This window comes from Schistocerca piceifrons, chromosome 3, assembly GCF_021461385.2.
Source record: "Schistocerca piceifrons isolate TAMUIC-IGC-003096 chromosome 3, iqSchPice1.1, whole genome shotgun sequence".
Lineage (NCBI taxonomy): Eukaryota > Metazoa > Arthropoda > Insecta > Orthoptera > Acrididae > Schistocerca > Schistocerca piceifrons.
Genome location: NC_060140.1, coordinates 845,766,101 through 845,779,891, shown reverse-complemented (window position 1 = coordinate 845,779,891; position 13,791 = coordinate 845,766,101). Strand labels below are relative to the sequence as shown.

General features: G+C 45.9%; 1 protein-coding gene across 1 annotated transcript in view; it reads right to left on the bottom strand.

Annotated features, from left to right (window-relative positions):
* LOC124788147 (protein slit-like) overlaps positions 1 to 8,186 on the bottom strand; it is a 100,585-nt gene extending 92,399 nt beyond the window's left edge. The window contains exon 1 of the mRNA XM_047255294.1: positions 8,072 to 8,186. The gene's annotated coding sequence lies outside the window, so the exon portion shown is untranslated. The remainder of the gene's footprint in view (positions 1 to 8,071) is intronic.
* Between the last annotated feature and the right edge of the window lie 5,605 nt (positions 8,187 to 13,791).

Genomic DNA, 13,791 nt, shown 5'->3' with positions numbered 1-13,791 from the left:
ATGACGGTTTGGATGTACCGTGCACTATTCAGTGTCCCCTCGACGATCACCAGTGGTGTACGGCCAGTGTAGGAGATCGCTCCCCACACCATGATGCCGGGTGTTGGCCCTGTGTGCCTCGGTCGTATGCAGTCCTGATTGTGGCGCTCACCTGCACGGCGCCAAACACGCATACGACCATCATTGGCACCAAGGCAGAAGCGACTCTCATCGCTGAAGACGACACGTCTCCATTCGTCCCTCCATTCACGCCTGTCGCGACACCACTGGGGGCGGGCTGCACGATGTTGGGGCGTGAGCGGAAGACGGCCTAACGGTGTGCGGGACCGTAGCCCAGCTTCATGGAGACGGTTGCGAATGGTCCTCGCCGATAGCCCAGGAACAACAGTGTCCCTAATTTGCTGGGAAGTGGCGGTGCGGTCCCCTACGGCACTGCGTAGGATCCTACGGTCTTGGCGTGCATCCGTGCGTCGTTGCGGTCCGGTCCCAGGTCGACGGGCACGTGCACCTTCCGCCGACCACTGGCGACAACATCGATGTACTGTGGAGACCTCACGCCCCACGTGTTGAGCAATTCGGCGGTACGTCCACCCGGCCTCCCACATGCCCACTATACGCCCTCGCTCAAAGTCCGTCAACTGCACATACGGTTCACGTCCACGCTGTCGCGGCATGCTACCAGTGTTAAAGACTGCGATGGAGCTCCGTATGCCACGGCAAACTGGCTGACACTGACGGCGGCGGTGCACAAATGCTGCGCAGCTAACGCCATTCGACGGCCAACACCGCGGTTCCTGGTGTGTCCGCTGTGCCGTGCGTGTGATCATTGCTTGTACAGCCCTCTCGCAGTGTCCGGAGCAAGTATGGTGGGTCTGACACACCGGTATCAATGTGTTCTTTTTTCCATTCATTAACATGGAGAAACGAGTGAAGTACCCGTTTTGGAACTCGAAAAATAGCCATTTAACTTCAAGTAAAAAAGCTGTATCTATAATTTTATGACATATTTATTGATTATATTATTATATTGAATGTTGAAGAACAGAGCTTCAGGAATTTACAAGCGGTTCCTAACGTTGAAATGGAGATATGTCCGGAAATACTTTATTTATCAGATATGCGCACTGGGTTTTGAAGGAGTATGGGTATCATGATCAAATCTGGCATAATATTGTTTCATCGTAATTGTTACCTTACCAAATATCAAAGAGAATTAACGTATCCGATACTAGAAACGTTAGTCTCACAAGCAGTCTGTCTTGAAAAACAACGGATTTACGCATAATAGTGCCTTGTTTGGCAATTTTGTGTCCATTTACAATGAATATTACTTCCATCTCTATCGTTGTCATTCTCGTAACATTTCGATATTGTTGTGGATCTTCCATCACAATCTGTATAATAAGATTCTTGCATGCTCCAAAATCATCCCGCTGCCTAATTCACTCTGTTATCCATCACGAACACGGCCGTTTACGTTTTTCTCTTTGCCACTAGAAGTATTAAAAGTGCAACCGTGTCCCAACGCTCTTCCATCGCGACATCTTGCTTCCGCGCAGAACTACGACAGAAAAATTTCGCTGAGAGTGATTGTCAACTCTACCAGACACTCTGATCCTGCTACGTGTTAACGCTTCCGACATCTGCTCTCGCAAGACTCTCAGACACTTACAAGAAGTACTAGCAACTATCAGACAGTAACTATCAGCTAAAATGTGCTCCTAGCACAAAACAAATCTGCGAGTGCAGTCAGAGTATCGAACTGACTGAGAGCAAACATGTCACGTAAATCCCAGTGCTAAGGATCCAGATGATAGGCTAGTAAGAAAACCGATCGAATAGTAAATAATTTGTACGCAGCTTAGACAATCATAGTTGGAGTATTTTGCTCTCAGTCACTTTGGTACTCTCAGATAGTACTCGCAGAAGGGTTTATACTCGGGACGAATTTTCGATTATAGTTACTGTATGATACCTATTTGTGAGAGCTGCCTGTGAGTTCAAGGGATGATGTCAGAAGTGTTTATACACAGCAGGATGAGAATGTCTGTGAGAGCTGAGAGCTCACTCTCCGCGAGATTTTTCTGTCATAGTTACGTGCTTGAAGGGATAGGTTGCGATGGAAGAGCATCGGGGTGCAGCTGCACTTTTCATACTTATAGTGGCAAGAGAAAAACATAAACTGCCTTTTTCGTGCTGAGAGCACGCAAGAATCTCGTTGTAGAGCTTGTGACGCAAAATTCACAACAATATCGAAACTGTACGAGAATGCTAGCGATGGAGAAGGAAGAAATACTTTTTATAATCTGCCCCAAAATTGCCAGTCTGGATACTAGTACGCGTAAATCCATTACTATTAAAGACAAACGGCTTGTGACACTAATATTTATAGCATCAGTCGTTTACTCTCATTAATATTTGGCGAAGTAACAACTGTAACGAAATAACATTACAGCAATTTTATATTGATACCCATAGACGTTCAAATGCCAAATAGGGTGGATATTTGATATATGAAGAATTTCTGGACATACAGTTATTTGAACGTTTTTACGTGTATTGACTTAAGGAATCGCTCGTCAGTTCCTGAAGGTCTGTTTTTCAACAAAAATGTTTCAAATGGCTCTGAGCACTATGGGACTTAACATCTATGGTCATCAGTCCCCTAGAACTTAGAACTACTTAAACCTAACTAACCTAAGGACAGCACAAACACCCAGCCATCACGAGGCAGAGAAAATCCCTGACCCCGCCGGGAATCGAACCCGGGAACGTTTTTCAACACCTAGAACAATAATATAATCAATAAACACCATGTCACATAAAACTGTAGATACAACTGTGTCACCTGAGGTTAAACGGCAGTTTTCCGAGTTCCAAAACGATTACTTTCAAAGATAATTTCACTTGTTTCTGTATGTTAATTAACTTAAGTTATAAAATTCTTATACCTGATTCATTGAAGTGTTCATATTCTGGTAAATTTCATCTGTGGAGGTGTCAAAACTGTAGCCATTTCGGCCAGCAAACTTTGTTTCTTACCTCTGTTCCCGTACCTGAGTAATTGTACATTCCATAACGCTGGCCCGTCCTCGTACAAACTAATTAAATGCGAAACTTCGCCCGGAGTCCACTTCTTGGCCTCTTTCTTCATCGCTGACATTTACTTCACAGTGCGTATCCCGGCAATGGCGGTACACATTGTTAGAGCAGCGTGTTACAGAGTCGATGTGACACAGTGCGTAGCGCGCCAGTCTCTCTTTCACATTGTCGTATTATAACGCGGGATCGAGTATATTTAGCGACAATTTTTTAATTTTCGTTTGTTAATTCTATGTAATTGTCTGTGAAGTGTTTATGTGATACTTACCGCGTAACATTATTTAAATCTGGAACTTTCGGAACAGGCTAACTGCTGGCATTGCTCGTTTAGGAGGTAAAACGGGCGATTTTTTCCCTCAGAAACATGACATAGCTACATATTATGGCTCAAAACACGCCCTTTCGTGGGTGCTTTTATTTAAAGTGAACATGAGTACGGCAAAGTATATTACCAGGGAGTGGCAGTGTACAAAATGTGGAATACGGCACAATTCTGGGACGCAGTATGGACATTCTGTACCCTCCCAGTACTCTCTGCTCTCCCGACAATGCCGGTGTAGTTATTTCTCTTTGTCTGAGAACTACGGCGAATAGCTATCGAGAGATGGAGGCGACTACCTACACGAGAAGTCTGAACTCGCAGCGTGCGACTCTCTGAGATGCTACCTGAAAAAAAAAATAGTAAAATAAAAATAAAAAAATAAATAAATAAAAAAAATCTGGAAATCTGTGGTAAGATCTTAGGGGACCAAATTGCTGTGGTCACCGGTCCCTAGGCTTACACACTAGTTAATCTAACTTAAACTGACTTACTCTAAGGACGACACACACCCACCCACGCCCGAGGGAGGACTCGAACCTCCGACGGGGGTAGACGCGTGACAAGAGCCCTAGACCAAGCAGCTACCCCACGCAGCTGTTCTTGCTGGATTCTCAGACACTGTTGGCGAGCTGACTGTCTCTGCTGCCTACACTGCGCGTATTAAGGCGCGTTTACACTGAGTTCGCAACATTATTTACTACACTCCTGGAAATGGAAAAAAGAACACATTGACACCGGTGTGTCAGACCCACCATACTTGCTCCGGACACTGCGAGAGGGCTGTACAAGCAATGATCACACGCACGGCACAGCGGACACACCAGGAACCGCGGTGTTGGCCGTCGAATGGCGCTAGCTGCGCAGCATTTGTTCACCGCCGCCGTCAGTGTCAGCCAGTTTGCCGTGGCATACGGAGCTCCATCGCAGTCTTTAACACTGGTAGCATGCCGCGACAGCGTGGACGTGAACCGTATGTGCAGTTGACGGACTTTGAGCGAGGGCGTATAGAAGGCATGCGGGAGGCCGGGTGGACGTACCGCCGAATTGCTCAACACGTGGGGCATGAGGTCTCCACAGTACATCGATGTTGTCGCCAGTGGTCGGCGGAAGGTGCACGTGCCCGTCGACCTGGGACCGGACCGCAGCGACGCACGGATGCACGCCAAGACCGTAGGATCCTACGCAGTGCCGTAGGGGACAGCACCGCCACTTCCCAGCAAATTAGGGAAACTGTTGCTCCTGGGGTATCGGCGAGGACCATTCGCAACCGTCTCCATGAAGTTGGGCTACGGTCCCGCACACCGTTAGGCCGTCTTCCGCTCACGCCCCAACATCGTGCAGCCCGCCTCCAGTGGTGTCGCGACAGGCGTGAATGGAGGGACGAATGGAGACGTGTCGTCTTCAGCGATGAGAGTCGCTTCTGCCTTGGTGCCAATGATGGTCGTATGCGTGTTTGGCGCCGTGCAGGTGAGCGCCACAATCAGGACTGCATACGACCAAGGCACACAGGGCCAACACCCGGCATCATGGTGTGGGGAGCGATCTCCTTCACTGGCCGTACACCACTGGTGATCGTCGAGGGGACACTGAATAGTGCACGGTACATCCAAACTGTCATCGAACCCATCGTTCTACCATTCCTAGACCGGCAAGGGAACTTGCTGTTCCAACAGGACAGTGCACGTCCGCATGTATCCCGTGCCACCCAAAGTGCTCTAGAAGGTGTAAGTCAACTACCCTGGCCAGCAAGATCTCCAGATCTGTCCCCCATTGAGCATGTTTGGGACTGGATGAAGCGTCGTCTCACGCGGTCTGCACGTCCAACACGAACGCTGGTCCAACTGAGGCGCCAGGTGGAAATGGCATGGCAAGCCGTTCCACAGGACTACATCCAGCATCTCTACGATGGTCTCCATGGGAGAATAGCAGCCTGCATTGCTGCGAAAGGTGGATATACACTGTACTAGTGCCGACATTGTGCATGCTCTGTTGCCTGTGTCTATGTGCCTGTGGTTCTGTCAGTGTGATCATGTGATGTATCTGACCCCAGGAATGTGTCAATAAAGTTTCCCCTTCCTGGGACAATGAATTCACGGTGTTCTTATTTCAATTTCCAGGAGTGTACATTATTCGCAACATTGTTCGTGGCTAGTAATAGACTACCGATGTTCGCAACATGTTGGCAACATGTTCGCGACATAAAATCAGTGTTCCACGGCTGCGTCGGTAGAGATAAAAGAAACATTGTCCGTGGACTGCTTCCACTAAATTCCGCTACGCAGCGCTAGTGTTCGTTTGCTCTGAGTGAGTGTTTTGGTGTTTGTTTTGCTGGAGTGTAGTGGTGCGTTTATTTTATGTCCCTTCATTTTTATTTGAAATGGAGTGGTCACAAGACAAAATTTTCCAGTTGATATCGCTCTATGAGGCAGAGGAGTGCCTGTGGAATGTACGTTGCGCTGGTTACACAAATTCTAAAATCAAACATCATTCATTACAAAAAAATGGCTCTCAGCACTATGCGACTTAACTTCTGAGGTCATCAGTCGCCTAGAACTTAGAACTAATTAAACCTAACTAACCTAAGGACATCACACACATCCATGCCCGACGCAGGATTCGAACCTGCGACTGTAGCGGTCGCTCGGTTCCAGACTGTAGCGCCTAGAACCGCATGGTCACTCCGGCCGGCATCATTCATTGGAAAAAGTTGCTGCTGGTGCAGTGACGTGGACAAAAAAATTAAATGTCTCTTATCTGAGTACCGACGAGAGAAAAGAAAAATAGAGGAAACTAAAAAAATCTGGATGTGGTACTGACACACTTTACGAAACGAAGTGGTTTGGATTTAAATATCTACGTTTCATGGATGATTTGGAACTATTTGAGATATGGCTGGCTTTGATAGGAGCCTCCTGATGCCAGAAAACGAAGAGTAACAGCAAGTCTTTGGCATACAGGGATTGCTTTTCTGAAATTTGTGTCTTTCTTTGAAACAACTGGTTCTATAATATTCAACAGCATTTCAAAATCTGACGGCGACATCCTAGTGAAGTTACAAAAGCCAGAACCGTCTTCCAAATTCAGCTCACAAAGCATGTCATTCCTGCCACGTCTCCTATAGTATATTTTGGTCCACCAACGACGACTACGTCGTTATCTTCGTCTGTTCATTTCTTTAAGCATTATTAATGCATCACCAAATGTCATTAATTCTTCCTCTTCACTTGACATAGCGTATCTCTTGATGTGAATACACAAAGTAACCTGTCAGTTCACCGCAGCAGACTATGCGAATACGTAGAAATGTTGGCCGCCAGTGTAAACGGGAATGCGAATAATGTTGTCAACATGTTGAGGGAACAAGTTGCACACAATGTTCCGGACAAAAACATGTTCTGTGCTCAATGGAAACGCGCCTTTACTCGCAAACTCTCTAAGCGTGAAAAACTCTCACGTGTATACCTAGCTTAAAATGTTTGAAAAAGAATTGTCATTTATCAAGTAGATGGTAGCTGCGGACCACCATCCACCCAAACTTTTATCACTGTTATTTACGTGAGCTATGTTGGACAAATTAATCATCTGACGTCCTGATGCTACTGACCCATAGTTACTTCTGGTCTGTGGCGCCAGAGTTGGCGCACAAAACGTGACTGGTAGGAACAGTATTTGGAGTAAAGCCGGGTTCACACACACAACGAAAGTATCGCCACAAGTGAAGTCATTCTGGATTGGCGCTGTGAGCTACCGTTCACGCCACAAATTCTTCGTAATTGCGCAGTTTGCAAAATGGCGTCACCTGTCTTAGCTGATTAAACGGCTGTGCATCTTACTAAATAAGATGTTTTGGAAATATAATAAATGTAAAATATTACTTACCAAAGTGTTTCTTGTCTCTCTTGTCTCGACTACATGTTTTAAGAACCGGTCTGCAGCTTCAAACCAAGCAAGGCTGGGTTTATAAATACCGTCTGTAGACGCACCACTCTTAAGTGATTTCAGTACTTTTTTATGTTCATTCATGTAAGCATTTCGAATTCTTCGAATTTTTAATTTTGTTGTAGCTACATCAATTCCAGATACATATTCACGCATACTGTTTACTATTTCAATTAATGCAGCATCTCTCAAATTTCTGTCCTTGTATGATTCGCTTTTGTGGTTCCGAAGGCATTCTCGTTCTTGATACACCTTCAAGAATCTCATAATTGCCGCTGTTGACCACTTTTTCGACATATTAATAGCAAACGCACAAACAAAAGCACTATCTGCGAACGAATACGCACTAGAAAGGTTTGAATCCAGCCGCGAGGTAGCAATCGAATGACGTTATTCGATTGTGGAGAAGGCAAAATGGCGCAAGAAAGTAGAGCCGAGTTCAACTTTTTGTGGCGTGACAAAAGTTGCGCTTCTTAAATGACGCCACCGAAAAGTAGGAGTTCACACTACAAAGCAACTGCAGTTCGCCATTAGCAGTGGCGATACCTTTGGTTGCCTGTGTGAACCCGGCGTAAGTTGAGGACAGCACGAAGATCTCGCGACAGATGCTACTCTAGTCATCTCACGACAAGCAGTTGAAGACGCCGCTCACGGCAATTAATACCGAGGTGCCAGCTGCAGCCGTGTTCGGGCCCCGGCGGTACTCACCGGTTTGTCCTTTTATTTTTCCCTCTCGTGTAGGCGTCGATCAGGCGGAGCGAGTGTGCGGCCCGGGCGGCGATTCGGCGCAGAGTGAGGCGAAGTGTGTGGGCGTGGGGGCGAACCGCCGCGGCGATCTCCCTCTCTCATTGCGCCAATTGGGTCTCGTTGGCGCTGATGGCTGATGGCGACTACGTGACCGCCACCCCTGAGCTGTGGCCCCATCGCCTCACCGCGTCCGCTAGCACGATCCGACACTTCGTACTTGTCACAGCGCTGTGCCGACGTCCCTCCCCTTCTTCTAAAGATAGGGCCCATTTATCAGCCTCCTTAAATGAAACGTGGTCGTAGCTAAATGAATCGACACCCCACAAACGTACGATAGGCAGCCACCGCACACACTCACGGATAAGAGGTACTGAAATAATAGGGAAACTCTGGGAGAGCTGGACCACTGTGTGAGACGGGCCAGTGGCGTATTTCACAAATGCGCCACTGGAGGGCACCTCCTGCTACTTGCGGCCAGAGAACCTACACTACTGGCCATTAAAATTGCTACACCACGAAGATGACGTGCTACAGACGCGAAATTAAACCGACAGGAAGAAGATGCTGTGATATGCAAATTATTAGCTTTTCAGAGCATTCACACAAGGTTGGCGCCGATGGCGACACCTACTACATGCTGACGTGAGGAAGGTTTCCAACCGATTTCTCATATACAAACAGCAGTTGACCGGCGTTGCCTGGTGAAACGTTGTTGTGATGCCTCGTGTAGGGAGGAGAAATGCGTACCATCACGTTTCCGACTTTGATAAAGGTCGGATTGTAGCCTATCACGATTGCGGTTTATTGTATCGCGACATTGCTGGTCGCGTTGATCGAGATCCAATGACTGTTAGCAGAATATGGAATCAGTGGGTTCAGGAGGGTAATACGGAACGCCGTGCTGGATCCCAACAGCCTCGTATTACTAGCAATCGAGATGACAGGCATCTTATCCGCATGGCTGCAACGGATCGTGCAGCCACGTCTCGATCCCTGAGTCAACAGATGGGGACGTTTGCAAGACAACAACCATCTGCACGAACAGTTCGACGACGTTTGCAGCAGCATGGACTATCAGCTCGGAGGCCATGGCTGCGGTTACCCTTGACGCTGCGCCTGTGATGGTGTACTCAACGACGAACGTGGGTGCACGAATGGCAAAACGCCATTTTTTCGGATGAATCCAGGTTCTGTTTACAGCATCATGATGGTAGCATCCGTGTTTGGCGACATCGCGGTGATCGCACATTGGAAGCGTGTATTCGTCATCGCCATACTGGCGTATCACCCAGCGTGATGGTATGGGGTGCCATTGGTTACACGTCTTGGTCACCTCTTGTTCGCATTAACGGCACTTTGAACAGTGGACGTTACATTTCAGATGTGTTACGACCCGTGGCTCTACCCTTCATTCGATCCCTGGGAGACCCTACATTTCAGCAGGATAATGCACGACCGCTTGTTGCAGGTCATGTACGGGGCCTTTCTGGATACAGAAAATGTTCGACTGCTGTCCTGGCCAGCACATTCTCCAGATCTCTCACCAATTGAAAACATCTGGTTAATGGTGGCCGAGCAACTGGCTCGTCACAATACCCCAGTCACTACTGTTGATGAACTGTGGTATCGTGTTGAAGCTGCATGGGCAGCTGTACCTGTACACGCCATCGAAGCTCTGTTTGACTCAATGCCCAGGCGTATCAAGGCCGTTATTACCGCCAGAGGTGGTTGTTCTGGGTACTGATTTCTCAGGATCTATGCACCCAAATTGCGTGAAAATGTAATCACATGTCAGTTTTAGTATAATATATTTGTCCAATGAATACTCGTTTATCATCTGCATTTCTTCTTGGTGTAGCAATTTTAATGGTCAGTAGTGTATATACAGAGAGAGAGAGAGAGAGAGAGAGAGAGAGAGAGAGAGAGAGGGAGGGAGAGAGAGAGAGAGAGAGAGAGAGAGGGAGAGAGAGGGGGGGGGGGCGAGGGGGGAATGGGCCCCTGGTGAAATCTCTCGCGAGATTGGCTGATGAGCTGCTACGCCATTTTTTTTTCACAAGTCGCTCTCGAATCGTTAAGTTCGCAACACAGTCTAAAAGTCACGACACTCGTTTTTGTTACCGCCAGCGATAGCAGCACCCCAAGTGGCCAGCAAGCAACACTTCTGAATACATCGTATGAATCCGATACTAACATTTGTATTCATTTGTAACACAGTTTTTACAATAGGGAGTGTAGGTAATGCCATAAAAATCGACAATAACTAAAAAATTACGCTAGATTTGTGATTGATTAGTTTCGTAAGCACCCTGAGAGATACGAAATGGTGAATTACAGGATAGCTTATTTACGATTCTCTTGTAACGTACATATATTTACTGAATAATGTCATTTTTCGTTAATAACAAAAAATACTAATGAAACACTAGAAGATCTGACATTTTACAGAAAGGCGTCGTATATCCATCCAACAAAGTAAAGTTTTGTTCACTATTTAACGTATCAAATAAGCCACCACAACTGTAGCTTACGAGAAAATCTCACAGCCGTGACAATAAACCGTCTAAAGCAATGAAACTGTTTTCCATCAGAGGAGAAACCAATTCCGCAATAGTTGCTAAATCTTGACCACAAAAGGCAAGAATCTTCGACATATTCGCTTTTGAAGCAAAAGTTAATTCACAAAAGTACTCGTGTATTAGAAAATCGAGTGAAGTACAGGGTGTTCAAAGTCTCTCCGCGGTGCCATATGATTGTTAACCGCGCTTGCCGTATGATTGTTCATCTGCCTGGGTTACTTCCCTTCAAGTGGACTCTCCCAACATTCCACTGTTTCGTTTATTTCAGCCAGCGTCAGTAGTATCGTTGATGTGTGTTGTTACGTGTTGACGTGAACGTATAAGTTTAGTTCCTTTGTTCGTTTTTGTCACTGTTAAAATGCTTACCATTGAAGAACGTGTGTTTTTAGTCGAACAAATGTTCAAAGCTGGCGGTAAATACACAGTTTCAGTTCATCAAACATTTAATTCAGTTTTCCCGGAAACAACACTCCCACATCGCGATACTGTGCGAGATTTGATTAACAAATTTCGAAGTACGGGTTGATAGATGCACCGAGAAGTGGTCGTCCTAGCATTTTGTCTGAGTATAAACTACTCGATATTTCCGATAAAGTGTCTATGAGTCCGGACAAGTCAGTAAGAAAACTCGCCCAGGAAATCGATGTTAAGTGTCGGAACGGCCCACACAGCTGCAAGGAAAAAAATTACAACCTTTCCCATACAAAGAGACAGTCGTGCAAGAACTAGAAAACACTGATCATGGGAAAAGACTGCATTATTGTCAATGGTTCAAAAATTTCGTTCAACAAAATGGAAGGGATATTCTTAATGAAACGTTTTTCACTGATGACGCGTGGTTTCATTTATCCGGGTACATGAACTTAACAAAATTCTCGTACGTGGAGTACTGCAAATCCATTGCATATTCATGAGGAACCAGTTCATTCTGTTAAAATAGGAGTTTGGATTGCAGTTTCTAGACGTCGGATTGTGGGTCCCATACTTTCCAACGAAAATAAAGCCACAACGATGCTGCGGTGATATTCTGTACCCATTCATAGGAGAACTTGTGAAAGTGAAATACTGAACGGTTATTTTCAACAAGATGGTGCAACCACGCATACAGATCGCGTTTCAATGTCACTACTTGCTGATGTTTTTGGTGATCGCATAATTTCACAGGGACTTTATCGTCCACGATCGCCGGAACTAATACCACCTGTCTTTTTCTTCTGGGGTGCAGCGAAAGCAACTGTCTATAAAAACCATCCAAAATCCATCGATGAATTGGAAACTGCAAATCTACTTACACTGCTTCTGTTATAGAAGAAATGTTATAGCTTGTGTTTGGAAATATTTTAGACGAATTGAATTGAGTATTCAACAACATTGGGGGGGGGGGGGGGGGGACGACGACCCTTTCAACATTTAATGTGAAAATTTGTAAGTAAAAATGAATATTTAATAAATTAATAACTAACTTGTATTTCACTCATTTCGGTATATTCACTGCGGCATACGCCACGCGGGGCTATCATACAGCACTGCGGAGAGACTTTTTGAACATCCCGTATAAGAAACGGCGAATTACTGGATTCCACAAAAAAATTTTAAATGCCATTGAAAGAGCCTGTGATAACATTAACGGACAATTACAGAAATATATGCTTCTCATGCATGAAACTGGTTTACATTCTCTTGCTTTCCGCGAAGTAAACTGGAAATACAGACGTATTCTAAAGTATTTCTTCATGAATGACTTGCAGCTTACATCAATGAACCGGTGTTGTTTGGCTGTTTTTACACGTATTTCGCGATTCTTCATGTCTCTTGGTAATTACTAACGTATGGAAAGCAAAAATATAACAGCTATTTCGTTAATTAGAAACAAACTTCATCCGTACGACACGCATGGCTGTCTGCTTCCTCACCGCTTGGAGCGCTAGTGTCGCTCCAGCTGTCAAACGGTGCCAGAGAGACATGACAGTATTCAAGAGAATGTGGTTCGCAGTGCTTTCTGAAGTTGGATTATGGTTTTGAAAACTTTAGGAAAACTGCGGCATTCTACAGGGAGAACATTAATAAAACCGACAAACTGCTGTGACGAATTCATGACTAGAAACTGAGGAAAAAGGACCTTATGAACATGTGTCCGGGAATGCATCATTGAAACGGTAGTAGATGGCGCTGACGAATGAGAGTTCCTCTGACCACATGTCGTGTGTTCCTTGTGTGTTGCAGGCTATGTGATTGACGCAGCGTACTGTAAGCAGTAAAATGGTTCACTATTCATTTAGCGAACAAGCCGAGACGGTTTTTGTGTATTGCCAAGCGGATGGAAACGGGCGAGCGGCAGCACGGCTATACCAAAATGGTTCAAATGGCTCTGAGCACTATGGGACTCAACATATGAGGTCATCAGTCCCCTAGAACTTAGAACTACTTAAACCTAACTAACCTAAGGATATCACACACATCCATGCCCGAGGCAGGATTCGAACCTGCGACCGTAGCGGTCGCGCGGTTCCAGACTGAAGCGCCTAGAACCGCTCGGCCACTTTGGCCGGCGGCTATACCAAACAAGTATGCTCAAGGATGCCAAACAAATCTCACATTTCAAGCAGTTTTTTGGCGATTGTGTACTCATGGGCCTTTCATTCAGATGAACCTGCTGGAAGGCGGCGGGCTATGCATACACCAGATTTAGAAGACAGGGCTCTACAGGTTATTGAGAGGAACCCCAGTACAAGCTTCAGGCATGTAGCCCACCAACATGGTGTAAGGCAAAGTACGATTATGTGTATCCTGCATCATAGCGGCTACTATCCGTATCACCTACAATCCCATGGAGGCCAATTTGAGCATCTGTTGTGACTTGGATGGGATGCAGCTCTGTACTGTGTTCTGAGACAATTTGTTGTTGTCGCATGCACACCATCCATTTCCGGACACATGTTCATAGGACTTTTTTTCTTCATTTCCAGTCATGAATCAGCCTCTGCAGTTTGCCGGTTTTATTATGTTCACCCTGTATACAGAGAGGGAGAGAGAGAGAGAGAGAGAGAGAGAGAGAGAGAGAGAGGGGCCATTGGTGAAATCGTACGTTACTTGCTGATCAGCTGC